Source organism: Chiloscyllium punctatum, chromosome 30 (assembly GCF_047496795.1).
Source record: "Chiloscyllium punctatum isolate Juve2018m chromosome 30, sChiPun1.3, whole genome shotgun sequence".
NCBI lineage: Eukaryota > Metazoa > Chordata > Chondrichthyes > Orectolobiformes > Hemiscylliidae > Chiloscyllium > Chiloscyllium punctatum.
Window position 1 is genome coordinate 29,854,055 of NC_092768.1, and position 13,117 is coordinate 29,867,171.

Here is a 13,117-nt window from a genome sequence, read left to right on the forward strand (position 1 = left end):
CTCAAGCAGAATGAGCTCAGGGTTAAAGTTCAAAGGCCAGATTTACATGCAGTTTGCAGCAACATCTATGAGCCCTAGTGGATCCATAAAGAAAGCAGATAAAGACCGTTCGCCCCATCTGCGACCATGCTGGTTCTTTGAAAGCGTTCTCATAGATACCTACATTACAGGAACAGACCCGTCAGTCCAACTCATCCATGCCGACCATGTATCCCAACTTAGTCCAGCCCCATTTGGCTCATATCCCTCTCATCCCTTCCCCAATTAACTCTTGCACTTTTCCATACACCGGCAAACATTCCCACTTCTTATTTTTACTCCAGCTCCCCAGGATTGAATGTGCTTCACTGATTCTTTCCGAGAACGCAGACCCGGTCCCATCAGCTGACTGCATTTAAAAAGCAGAATGTTCTGGTCATTGTCACCTCTGGCTCTTCTGTCGAACACCTTCAACCTGTAACCCTTCCTGCCACTGCCAAACAAGTTTCTTCTGTCAAAATCTTTCGAGTTCTTCAAAGATTCTACCAAATCTCTCGTTAATCTCTAGGCTCCAAGGAGAGAAATGGAAGAGGCCTTAGGGCGTAGGAAATCTCCCAGTGCTGTTGGGGAGGCCTTTGTAGGATTGTGAGCCAGGGACACTGAAGGAGGGGAAGTGACAATCCAGTGGTATCGTTGCTAGATTATTAATCCAGACACACAAGTAACGTTCTGGGGACCCGAGATCAAATCCAGCCAATTTTTAAAAAAAAATTAAGAGTCTAATGATGAACATGAATCCAGTGTCAATCGTTTGAAAAACTCATCTGCTTCACTCATGACCAATAGGGAAGGGGACCAACTTCCATCTTTCCCCAGACTGGACTACATCTGACCCACAGCAACGTGGTTGACCCTTAACTGAGATTAGGGATGAGCAATAAACATTGGCATGGTGTATCTGCAGGCATCATCCTTCTAGGCAAGGCCTAAGATGAGGGGATAGATCTAAGCCCCAATATCTGGGGTCTGGCCTCTAGGAGGCGCAGGCCAGGAAGCCAACCGCGATGCCGGGCCCTGATCCTGAAGTGATGGAGGTCTTGAGGGGAGATGGTGTTGATGAGGAAAATCCATTGTTGAAAACCCACTGTCCTCCCCCAGAGGCCTTCATCAAAATAAACAAACAGAGCAACTCGCTTCATTAGGCTTTCACAAGGGACAAGGAGCTTAAGGCAACTGAAGGCTGAACTCCCAATGGAGCGACAAAACAAATCTCTCAGCAAAGAACCAGCCTGGATCAGCTTCCAATCAGGAGAACAATGGATTCAGCATTTCCCTGAGCCGCTCCCCTCCACCATCGTTCCAGACTTAGAATCCCTATAGTGCGGAAAGATGCCATTCGGCCCATCGAGTATACACCGACTCTCCGAAGGCCATCCCATCCAGACCCAGCTCTCCACCCTATCCCTGCAACTCCCACCTAGCCTGCACATTCCTGGACACTACAAGACAATTTAGCATGGGCCAATCCACCCTAACCTGCATATCTTTGGACTGTGGGAGGAAACCGGAGCGCCTGGAGGAAACCCACGCAGACACGGGGAGAATGTGCAAACACCACACAGACAGTCGCCCCCCGAGGCTGGGATCGAACCCTGGTCCCTGGCGCCGTCAGCCACCCTGTCACCCACTTGACTCCAGCCCTGGCTGATCTTACTTTCTCTGCGTTCGGGAGTGTGGACATTAACTTGGGTTAACCGAATCCTCAGCTGGGTTTCGGAAGGCTTGTCCAGAAGGTTCCGGGCCCACGTCCCAATCCAGAAGAGAGACAAGGAAAAAAAAAATGGAGGCTGACACTCCAGGCCCTGAGCCAAGTAGTTGAGACTTATCACCCTTCGCTTGAAATGCTGTAAACAGAGACCCCCTCAACTGGACATAAAACCTGTTCTGAACGGGGAGCCGGGGTAAATAATCGCCCCGAGTGGTGTGGCTAATTATTATCCCTCGAAAAATGTCAAATAACGCTCACCATCATACCATGATGGGATCTCACTATGCAAACTCAGGTTACATCCAAAGTTAACAGCAACCGCATTGTTTCATTCACGAGTGACAAAAGGCGCTACAGAAATGCACGTTGTTTCCTGCCCTCCCCCACCCCCCTAACAAACCTGGTGCAGGTTAAAATCCCTAACACACACAGAGTTAATCCAGCAGCCCTTAGTTCTGGTATAAATTGTACCCCTGCTCAAGGATGAGGTGACGCATTGCCACGGTAACTAATCTGGCCACGCAGCAGTGTCTGCACAATGAAAGGCCCCGAGTCCTGGTCAAAGGTCACCTCCGTGATTGTTACCTGGAATGTGGAGGCTGGAGGAGGAGGAGGAGGCCAAAGGATGGGGAGACATCGCTAGGGGAGGGGAAGAGGTCAAGAGGAGGGTATATACTTCCTGCGGAGTGAATCGAAAGGAAATGCAGGGGGAGGGCAGCCTGTTCCCAGGCGCGCACACACACACACACACACACACACACACACACACACACACACACACACACACACACACACGTATTCACGGTCAAGAGTGAGTGACCCCTTTCTGCAAACCACAAGAAAACATGTCCCTGTCACTTGCAGTTGGCAGTGGGCCAGGTTAGCAAGTCACGTAAACTTGAAAGGGTTCAGAAAGGATTTTCACAAGGACGTTGCCAGGGCTGGAGGGTTCGTGCTGCAGGGAGAGGCTGAATAGGCTGGGGCTGTTTTCCCTGGAGCGTCGGAGGCTGAGGGGTGACCTTATAGAGGTTTGTAAAATCATGAGGGGCAGGGAGAGGATGAACAGACAAGGTATTTTCCCCAGGGTAGGGGAGTCCAAAACTAGACGGTACAGGTTTAGGGAGAGAGGGGAAGATTTAAAAGGGACCAAAGGGGCAACTTTTTCACACAGAGGGTGGTGCGTGTATGGAATGAGCTGCCAGAGGAAGTGGAGGAGACTGGTACAATTATAACATTTAAAAGGCATCTGGATGGATATGTGAAAAGGAAGGGTTTAGAGGGATATGGGCCAAGTGCTGGCATGGGACTAGATTAGGTTAGGATATTGGTTCAGCACAGATGAGTTGGACCGAAGGGTCTGTTTCCGTGCTGTACAGTTCTATGTTTGGAGGGATATGGGCCGGGTGCTGGCAGGTGGGACTAGATTGGGTCGGGATATCTGGTCGGCATGGACGGGTTGGACCGAAGGGTCTGTTTCCGTGATGTACATCTCTATGACTCTACGACTGTATGATTCCACAATTCTTTGAGCTATTCTCAGGTGCCACACAAATTATATTTGTCGCAAAAAACAGAAGTTGCTGGAAAAGCTCAGCAGGTCTGGCAGCATCTATGTGAGAAAGCAGGCCGTGTTTTCTCCCCAACAATGGAGTCATGGTTTCTTTGGACTCTTAACTTGCAGAGTTTTTTTTTAAATTCCGAATTCAAACCTCACCCTCTGCCCTGTCGGGATTTGAACTCAGGTTAAGCGTGCTCCCATTTGCAACAGGGAGAGGACATATTTGCATGCTATTCAAATCTCGCCCCCTCCGGTAACAATTAACCCGAAAAATGCGGATTTACTGGAAACCCTCCTGTCTCAACAGCTCCTCCTATGCTAATCTATTTCTCTGGTAAACAGTCGTAAAGGTTAATGATGGGGTTTCTGAGCACTTGGCCGGCAACAGGCCCCACATTTTCCAGAGGTGAACTGCTGAGTGTTCTTTATAGGCAGCACAGTGGAACAGTGGTTAGCACTGCTGCCTCACAGCGCCAGGGACCTGGGTTCGATACCAGCCTGAGGCAACTGTCTATGTGGAGTTTGCACATTCTCCCCATGTCTGCGTGGGTTTCCTCCAGGTGCTCTGGTTTCCTCCCACAATCCAAAGGTGTGCAGGTTAGGTGGATTGACCGTGCTAAATTGCCCGTAGTGATAGGTGGAGGGGTAAAAGTAGGGGAATGGGTCTGGGTCGGTTGCTCTTTGGAGGGTCGGCGTGGACTTGTTGGGCCGAAGGGCCTGTTTCCACACTGTAAGTAATCTAATCTAATGCCAAAAGCCAAGTGGTTCAGAGCTGCTGGGTGAAACGAGGCTGGGCTCACTCTCCCGTGGAACCCTCTCATAGGGCCATTGCACGGTGTCTATTGTCACCATTCTAATGCGACAGCCTATTAGCGCACAGCAGGATCCCACTATCAGTGGCGAGATTGCCCAGGTGTCCTTGGAGAAGGAGCACGCGGGTGTCCACTGACACCCTGGAGTTGTGACTGGCCACTTGAAAAAAAAAAAAAAAAAAAAAAAATTCAGTGGCGAGATGGCAGCCAATGTTGACACCTGCCGGGGGATAAACCATGGTCAAGGTACTGAGGGTGGTGTTTTTTTTGGTGGGGGTGGGGAACTTGAGTGTTTTGCTTGGGAAAAAAAAAGTGGCTGTGGGATCTTTCCTATCAACTTCAGCTGAGAGGGGCAAGCAGGGCCTCTGCTTAGCATTTGAGCTGAAAAACAGTGCCCCCCCCAAATGCCGGAGGTCCCGGGTGGCAGGGTCGGAGGATGGGTTTGGGACGGGCAAGGAGAGAGGAACCTAGAAAAGGGTGGGTGAATTGTGGGGGTGGGGTGGACGAGATAGGGAGGCCACGGGAGAGAGGAGGGGTATCTAACATCTCCAACCCCTTTCTGGAAACATGCGGAACGGGGGAAGGAGACAAGACCCCCGAATCGCGCTCCTGTGGTTTTCAGTCGAACAGCCTTATTTGCTACGATCATCCCACCACCCCCCACAACCACTGTGCACAATTCTCACTCCCCCACCCCTCCCCCTCCCCCACACCCAACCCCGATCCTTAGACCGAATCTGACGAAAATTGGACTTCTGTAATCGAGCCAAATCGGACGGGAAACATTAACTCTGTCTGCTCTCTCTGTGCACAGAGACTGGCGGGTAACACCCTCAAGGTGGGAACTGCGGAGTGTGGAGTGTTTTGATTAGATTAGATTCCCTACAGAGCGGAACAGGCCCTTCGGCCCAACAAGTCCACACTGACCCTCCGAAGAGTAACCCACCCAGTCCCATTCCCCTCTGACTAATGCACGGCCAATTCACCTGACGTGCACATCTTTGAGACTGTGGGAGGAAACCTTTGTCTCCCCTATCCCCGATTCTAGTTTGATCTAATCCCTGCCCTCCCCCTTTCACGTTTTGATCAGGCAGCGTTGCCCCTTGTTGAGAAGGGCTCTTGCTTGTCACTGGCCACTGGGGTGTTCCATTCCCTCCTGCTGGTGGGACATAAATAAACATTTCTGCGCTCTTTGTCGGCCTTCGCTGTGCCTGAGGTCTGCACCCACCGCAACGTGGGGGCCAGGGTTAAATACGCAAAAGTTGCCGGGTTGCGCCGTCAATTTCTGTGTTATCTTTCCAAATCCCAGGATCCGCTCTGAGCTGTTTTGGCCCGAGCTGGTGTTGCCTGGTCATGGGCTCCGGTATCTGGGCATAGACTGGCACTTTCACAGATGTTTTTCCTCTCTCTCTCTCTCTCTCTCTCTCTCTCGCACCCATCGGCGGCGATACCTTACGGCAGAGTCCTCAGGGGCAGAAATCAGGGCGCGATTTGGAAACCATGGTACCCAGACGCACACGCTCACGGAAAACAGGGAGCACACCCGTCCTCAAGTAACAAACCCGTCGAACTCCTGAAGGAGCTACTCATGGATCAGGGAGGGCGGGACACGGCAATCTTTTATTCGACCTGGAAATCGGCAGAACCAAATGGTTGCCGGTTTCAAGGCGGGGTGAAGCGAAATGCCTTTCTTTTTAAAAAAAATAACACTTGGAAGGGTGTTGCCAGGGTTGGAGGGTTTGAGCTACAGGGAGAGGCTGGGGCTATTTCCCCTGGAGCGTCAGAGGCTGAGGGGTGACCTTATAGAGGTTTATAAAATCATGAGGGGCATGGATAGGATAAATAGACAAGGTATTTTCCCCAGGGTAGGGGAGTCCAGAGCTAGACGGTATAGGTTTAGAGTGAGAGGGGAAAATTTTAAAAGGGACCAAAGGGGCAACTTTTTCACGTAGGGGGGTGGTGCGTGTATGGAATGAGCTGCCAGATGGAGTGATGGAGGTTGGTACAATTACAACATATAAGAGGCATCTGGGTGGGTATATAAACAGGAAGGGTTTGGAGGGATATGGGCCAAGTGCTGGCAAATGGGACTAGATTAGGTTGGGATATCTGGTCGGCATGGACGAGTTGGACCGAAGGGTCTGTTTCCGTGTTGTACGTCTCTATGGCTCTATTTAGGGAATCTTGTATCAGTTGGCGTCCAGTGGCAGAATCCAACATGGCTGCCGCCTGCCTTTGGTGCTGGGCTTGTGCAGGCAGCTCCTGATCTCTGGAGGTTCACCGGGCAGGCACGGAGTTCGTCTCACCCCCTCCCCCTCACCCCCTCCCCCAGGGTTTGTGCTGGGTTCTGGACCCAGAAATCATTTGAATGTTGGGTTCCCAATCCCCGTTTGAGAGAGAGAAAACCCTGATTGTTGACTTCGCATTGGGCCAACTTCTCCTAGTTGAATTTGTGTGGTAAAAATCCAGTCCCTTTACGTTGCCACTAAGCCTGGACAACAGAGTACAGTTAACGCTGCACTTTCTCAACAAATACGTCCAGGGTATAGCAAGGGCTTAAAATACAAAGTGAAGCTTTGTCTACTCTTTTAAACTGAAGATAAAGCTCCCCCTACGCTGTCCTGTCAAATACTGCCAGAGTAGTTGTAGCATGGATTAGATACAATGCAAACTTACCTCTACACTGAGGGCAAGTACAGGGTTAGACATAAAGTATAGCTCCCTCTACTATTAAACTGAAAAGGCAAGTTGCCTCTACACTGTTCCTGTCACACACTCGAAGTCTGGGGCAGCATGATGTCAGACACAAGAGTAAAGATCCCACTAATCTTTCAAACTTTAAATAAAGCTCACTTGACACTGTTCCCATCGAACACCTCCAGGACAGTAACAGCACGGGTTAGATACAGAGTAAAGCTCCCTCTACACTGTCCCCCATCAAACACTCCCAGGACAGTGCAGCACAGGGTTAGATACAGAGTAAAGCTCCCTCTACACAGTCCCCTATCAAACACTCCCAGGACAGTGCAGCACAGGGTTAGATACAGAGTAAAGCTCCCTCTACACTGTCCCCCATCAAACACTCCCAGGACAGGGACAGCACAGAGTTAAATACAGAGTAAAGCCCCCTGTGCTCCTTTAAAAGTCAAGGACATTTTCTCCATCAAACCCTCCCCCAGCACATGGTGAGATCGAGAGTAAAGCTGTTTCTGTGTCTCTCATAATTTTATACATGTCTATCAGGTCACCTCTGACATGCTCGTGAAAGCAATCCAAGTTTGGCCAACATCTCCCTCCAGCTCATACTGTCCAATCCAGGCAACATGGAGTTTTCACCCACTCCGTCACTTCCACAGCCTACAGTCTCGCAACCAGGTCCACATCCGCCTGGGTGCTGCTAGCGGGGCTCCTGTGAGGAGCCCTACATGATACGGCGTTAACGCCAGGCCCACTCATGCCAGCTCTGCCCACTTCTACCTGGTTACAGGTCCCGATCACCAGGGCAGATCAGCAGTTTCGCCTGAGAAAAGGGTGGGGTGGGGGGGGGGGGGGGGGGGGAGACATTTTGTTTTTGAGGGTGCATCGAATTCGCCAGGAGCTCGGGGCATAATGCAGGGGGCGGCACAGTGGGTTAGCGCTGCTGCCTCACAGCGCCACGGACCTGGGTTCGATTCCAGCCTCGGGCAACTGTCTGTGTGGAGTTTGGCCCACTCTCCCCGTGTCTGAGTGGGGTTCCTCCAGTTTCCTCCCACAGTGCAGGTTAGGCTAAATTACCCCATAGTGCTCAGGGATGTGCAGGCTGGGTGGGTTAGCCTTGGGGAAATGCAGGGATACAGGGAGAGGGTAGAGGGTTGTGCTTCAAAGGGTCAGTGCGGACTGGATGGGCTGAATGGCCTGCTTCCACACTCTATGCAAGATGGCTGATAAATGATGTTTAATGAAAAAGGTAAACTTCGAGGGCAGGAGTCTGGGAAGAATATACCCCCCGCTAACCCAAGCCTTCTGCAGAAAGGGCGGTCACTGGATCTTTCTCGCATCCACCCGGTGATTGGATTAGATTCCCTACAGTGTGGAAACAGGCCCGTCAGCCCAACCAGTCCACTCCGACCCTCCAAAGAGTAACCCACCCAGACCCATTCTCCTACCCTAATATTTACCCCTGACCCATTTCCCTCTGACGGATGCACATCGCACTATCGGGCAATTTCCCATGGCCAATCCACCTGACCTGCACATCTTTGGACTGTGGGAGAAAACTGGAGCACCCGGAGGAAACCCACACAGACACGGGGAGAACGTGCAAACTCCACACAGATAGTCACCCGAGGCTGGCATCGAACCTGGGAACCTGGTGCTACGAGGCAGCAGCGCTAACCACACAGCCACAGTGCCGCCCCAAAGCAACGGCCCACCCTGACACGGGCGTGCAAACATCACAGACTTGCCCACCTCGGCACTAACATTTGGCCAGCATGGGGATTGAACCCACGACCTTGGCATTATTAGCACCACACTCTAGCCATCTGAGCTAACCAACTAAGGTAAGGGAAGGGGGAAGATGGGATACCTGGATAAAATGTCTCCCTTTCCATGGGAAGGACCAATCACCCAGTCAGCAGCCAAAAGGGAGGAGAGAGGCAAGGGTTCCCACGGCCCCACTGAGTGGAGGAAGGGCATTGCCACAGACTTTTACGGACCGTTCGGCTCTAACGCGCGATTCGTTAACACAAACTTGCCATAACTCGAAATGGGGGACTCTGTTTCTGAAACTCAAAGTTTCAACACGAGTGTTGGTTACAACGCCCTTGCTTCCAGCAGTGCTGCTCTCACAGCGATACCCTTACAGCGCGGGATTGCGCGAGAATGGAACCACCGCGTTACAGCGAAACCAGCTGGACCGGCGCCACTGCAGTGGGGCAAAGCAAGACCCCCACCCCCACCCCACCCTGGTGCTGCAGGGGTTAAACCGGTCGGAGTTGGTGCAGCCTTACGGGAACCCCACCCCTCCCTCGTTAGACGCGCTCGGATTGCTTTTCTCTCCCGGGGACAGTCCGACAAGACAACTCCACACAGCTGCAATTGTCTGTGTCTCTGTCTGGACGCACACACTCGAAATTCCAGTGGCCCAGATTGGAGTCTCTGTTTGTGTGTCTGTGTGAAAACTATCACAGTGCTGCTAGCCTTTCTAAGCTGGGGGAGTTGCAAGGAGGTGTGAAAGCTGTGTAGAGGTTGCTGACAGCACTGGGCCAGGGATAAAAACGAAATTGAGGGGGGAAGTGGGGTTTAAAAGAAAGGCTTACTCATTTATAAAGGACTTTATCACGCGGCATTCAAATCTACTTTCTGCACATCAACTTAAGCTCGTCATAGAGATGTACAGCACGGAAATAGACCCTTTGGTCCATCCCGTCCATGCCAACCAGATATCCCAACCCAATCTAGTCCCATTTGCCAGCATTTGGCCCATATCCCTCCAAACCCTTCCTATTCATATACCCATCCAGATGCCTTTTAAATGCTGTAATTGTACCAGCCTCCACCACATCCTCTGGCAGCTCGTTCCATACACACACCACCCTCTGCATGAAAATGTTGCCCCTTAGGTCTCTTTTATATCTTTCCCCTCTCACCCTAAACCTATGCCCTCTAGTTTTGGACTCCCCCTACCCCAAGGGGAAAGACCTTCTCTATTCACCCTATCCATGCCCCTCATGATTTTATAAACCTCTATAAGGTCACCCCTCAGCCTCCGACGCTCCAGGGAAAACAGCCCAAGAATTGCCCACACTCCCTGGAGCACTATCAGGACTGACCCTTTGGGGTGATCTCATGGTAAGCACCCCTACATTTAATATCGGGGAACTAGGTGAATCTGCAGAATCACCCACCATCCAAATACAATTATACTATCTAATTCGCAGTTCAGGAATGATCGAATTGTTTTCTTGAGCAAAAAAATGGGAGATTTGCATTTTTTTGCAACAAAGCATTCCAAATCGCTCAGGGCAGAGTCGGGGCGGGGGGAAGATACAGTTCCCGTTGTCAGAAGGGGTATTTGCAGGGGGCCAGGGGCGAATTGAAATGCCCATGCAAAGACAAGATGGGCCGGACGCCCTCCTTCCGCACTGTACCCGTTCGCCCATTATCTCATATCCAAGATGGCTGCCACGTAGGCCGTGCCAGCCAGAGCTTATCTGCTCTGCCCCTTCCTGCCCTCATTTCTTTTCTCCCTCTCTCTCTATCTCTCTCTCTCTCCCAATCTCCGACTTTTTCCTCTTCTGCCAGTGAGTCAAGAGTGGAGGGGGGATGGAGGGCAGTGGCCCAGAGTGGAGGAGGGCAGTGCAGGGACAGGAAGGGGAGGGAGAGGTGAGCTGGAGAGGGGATGGTGGGATAGCTGGCAGGGGTAGGGGGGCAATGACCGGGAGCAGGGATGGGGGTGGGGCAGTGACTGTGAGCGGAGACAAGGGATGGGGGGTGCAGTGACTGTGAGCGGGGATGGGGGTGGGGGGGGGGGCGTGCAGTGACTGTGAGCGGGGACGGGGGAGTGGGGGGTACAGTGACTGTGAGTTGGGAACGAGGGGGTGGGGGGGGGTGTAGTGACTGTGAGCAGGGACAGGGGTTGGGGATGCAGTAACCCAGAGCAAGGACGGGGGTGGGGGGTGCAGTGTCTGTGAGTGGGGACGGGGGAGGGGGGGGGTGCAGTGACTGTGAGCGGGGACGGGGGTGGGGGGGGGGTGCAGTGACCGTGAGCGGGGACGGGGGGTGGGGGATGCAGTGACCCAGAGCAGGGACGGGGGAGGGGGGGTGCAGTGACTGTGAGCGGGGACGGGGGAGGGGGGTGCAGTGACTGTGAGCGGAGACGGGGGGGGTGGGGAGTGCAGTGACTGTGAGTGGGGACGGGGGGGGTGGGTAGGTTACAGTGACCCACAGCAGGGACGGGGGGGGGGGGGGGGGGGGGGGGTGCAGTGACTGTGAGCAGGGACGGGGGGGTGGGGGATGCAGTGACCCAGAGCAGGGACGGGGGAGGGGGGTGCAGTGACTGTGAGCGGGGACGGGGGGGTGGGAGTGCAGTGACTGTGAGCGGAGACGGGGGGTGGGGGATGCAGTGACTGTGAGCGAGGACGGGGGGTGGGGAGTGCACTGACTGTGAGTGGGGACGGGGGGGGGGTGGGTAGGTTACAGTGACCCACAGCAGGGACGGGGGGGGGGGGGGGGGGTGGGGGGTGCAGTGACTGTGAGCGGGAACGGGGGGGGGTGGGGAGTGCAGTGACTGTGAGCGGGGACGGGGGGTTGGGGAGTGCAGTGACTGTGAGTGGGGACGGGGGGGTGGGTAGGTTACAGTGACCCACAGCAGGGACGGGGGGGGGTGCAGTGACTGTGAGCTGGGATGGGGGTGGGGGGGATGCAGTGACTGTGAGCTGGGATGGGGGTGGGGGGATGCAGTGACTGTGAGCGGGGACGGGCGAGTTGGGGGGGGGGGGGGGAGTGCAGTGACTGCGAGCGGGGACGGGGGTGTGGGGGGGTGCAGTGACCCAGAGCGGGGGCGGGGGGTTGGGGGGGTGCAGTGACTGTGAGTGGGGACGGGGGTGTGAGGGGGTGCAGTGACCCAGAGCGGGGGCGGGGGTTGGGGGGGTGCAGTGACTGTGAGTGGGGACAGGGGTGTGGGGGTGCAGTGACCCAGAGTGGGGACAGGGGTGGGGGCAGTGACCCAGAGCGGAGTGGCTACAGTGGTCTGTGGACCCTGGAACAAAGATGGCTGCTGGTTGGGAACCAATGGAGGATGGTCAGATCACTTGGAAGCCCCTTCCAGAAAGACAGTGATGTCTACATTTTTAGCTTTATGTCTCATTTTCCTAACTTACAGTTTGTATATCTGTAGTGAAGTGTAACCTCTTTATCTTCTCCCATTTTGAGTACCCTAACATTGGTCCTTGGTATCCAAGATGGCGCACGTGTTAGTGACATTGTACCACTTTTCACCCTACTCCTTCTGTTTGGAACATGAGTACGCGCGACAATAAACCTGACTCTAACTCTAATTCCAACACTCTCCCCTGAGGAGCGGTTATAATTCTGGGCCTCCCCAGGCAGGCTGACTGCCCTGTCGAACCGGTTCAGAATTTCCCCACGTTTTCAGCGAGTTTGCTTTTCATTCTTCTAAACCCCGGGAAATATCGGGCACCGTCTCCTCAACGCTCGCTTAAGCGGATTAAGGGAAGCTGTTTGACGGGAAAGGAAAATCGCTCCTGGTGGGGGTGGGGAGGGGGGTAGTTTTACCAGTGGATTAGCGCTAACTCTGGACGGCCTGAGAAAATCCCCTCCGTCACCTCGGCAACCAAAGGCCTCCCATTCGTTGATGACGAAGGTCAGCTTCAAACCTCTCCCCACCCCCACAACAAGTTCTCTTCATGACCCTCTTCCTCCCCCCCCTCACCTACCGTCCCGTCCTCTCCCGCTACTCTGTGGAATGTGATGATGAGCTATTGTGGAATTTGAAGTTAATCGTCAAATGGCAAACACGTGAAAGGTGCAGTCAGACCTGCTGTGGATAAATCCCAGCTCCTAGATGGCCCGAGCAATATTGTGTGCAGTTCTGGCTGCTTTGCTACAGGAAGGATATTATTAAATTGGACAGGGTGTTGGAAAGGTTTACCAGCGTGCTATGTGGACTGGAGGCGTTTGAGTTAGAAGGAGAGGATGGGACTTTTTATAGAATCCCTACAGTATGGAAACAGGCCCTTCAGCCCAACAAGTCCCCCAGAGCGTAGTAGGTTGAGGGGGCACCTTACATAGGTTTCTAAAATCAGGAGGGGGGGCGTAGGGTGGGGGATTATCAGGCTTGGGGAGCTTATTTTTAAAGGTGAGAGGAGAAAGGTTTCAAAAAGACATGGGGCAGTTTTGGCTTTTATAAAAAAAACACAGGAGTTATGGTCGGCATGGACTGGTTGGACCAACGGGTCTGTTCCTTCCCATTCTGAATGATTCCATAAGGTGAATGGC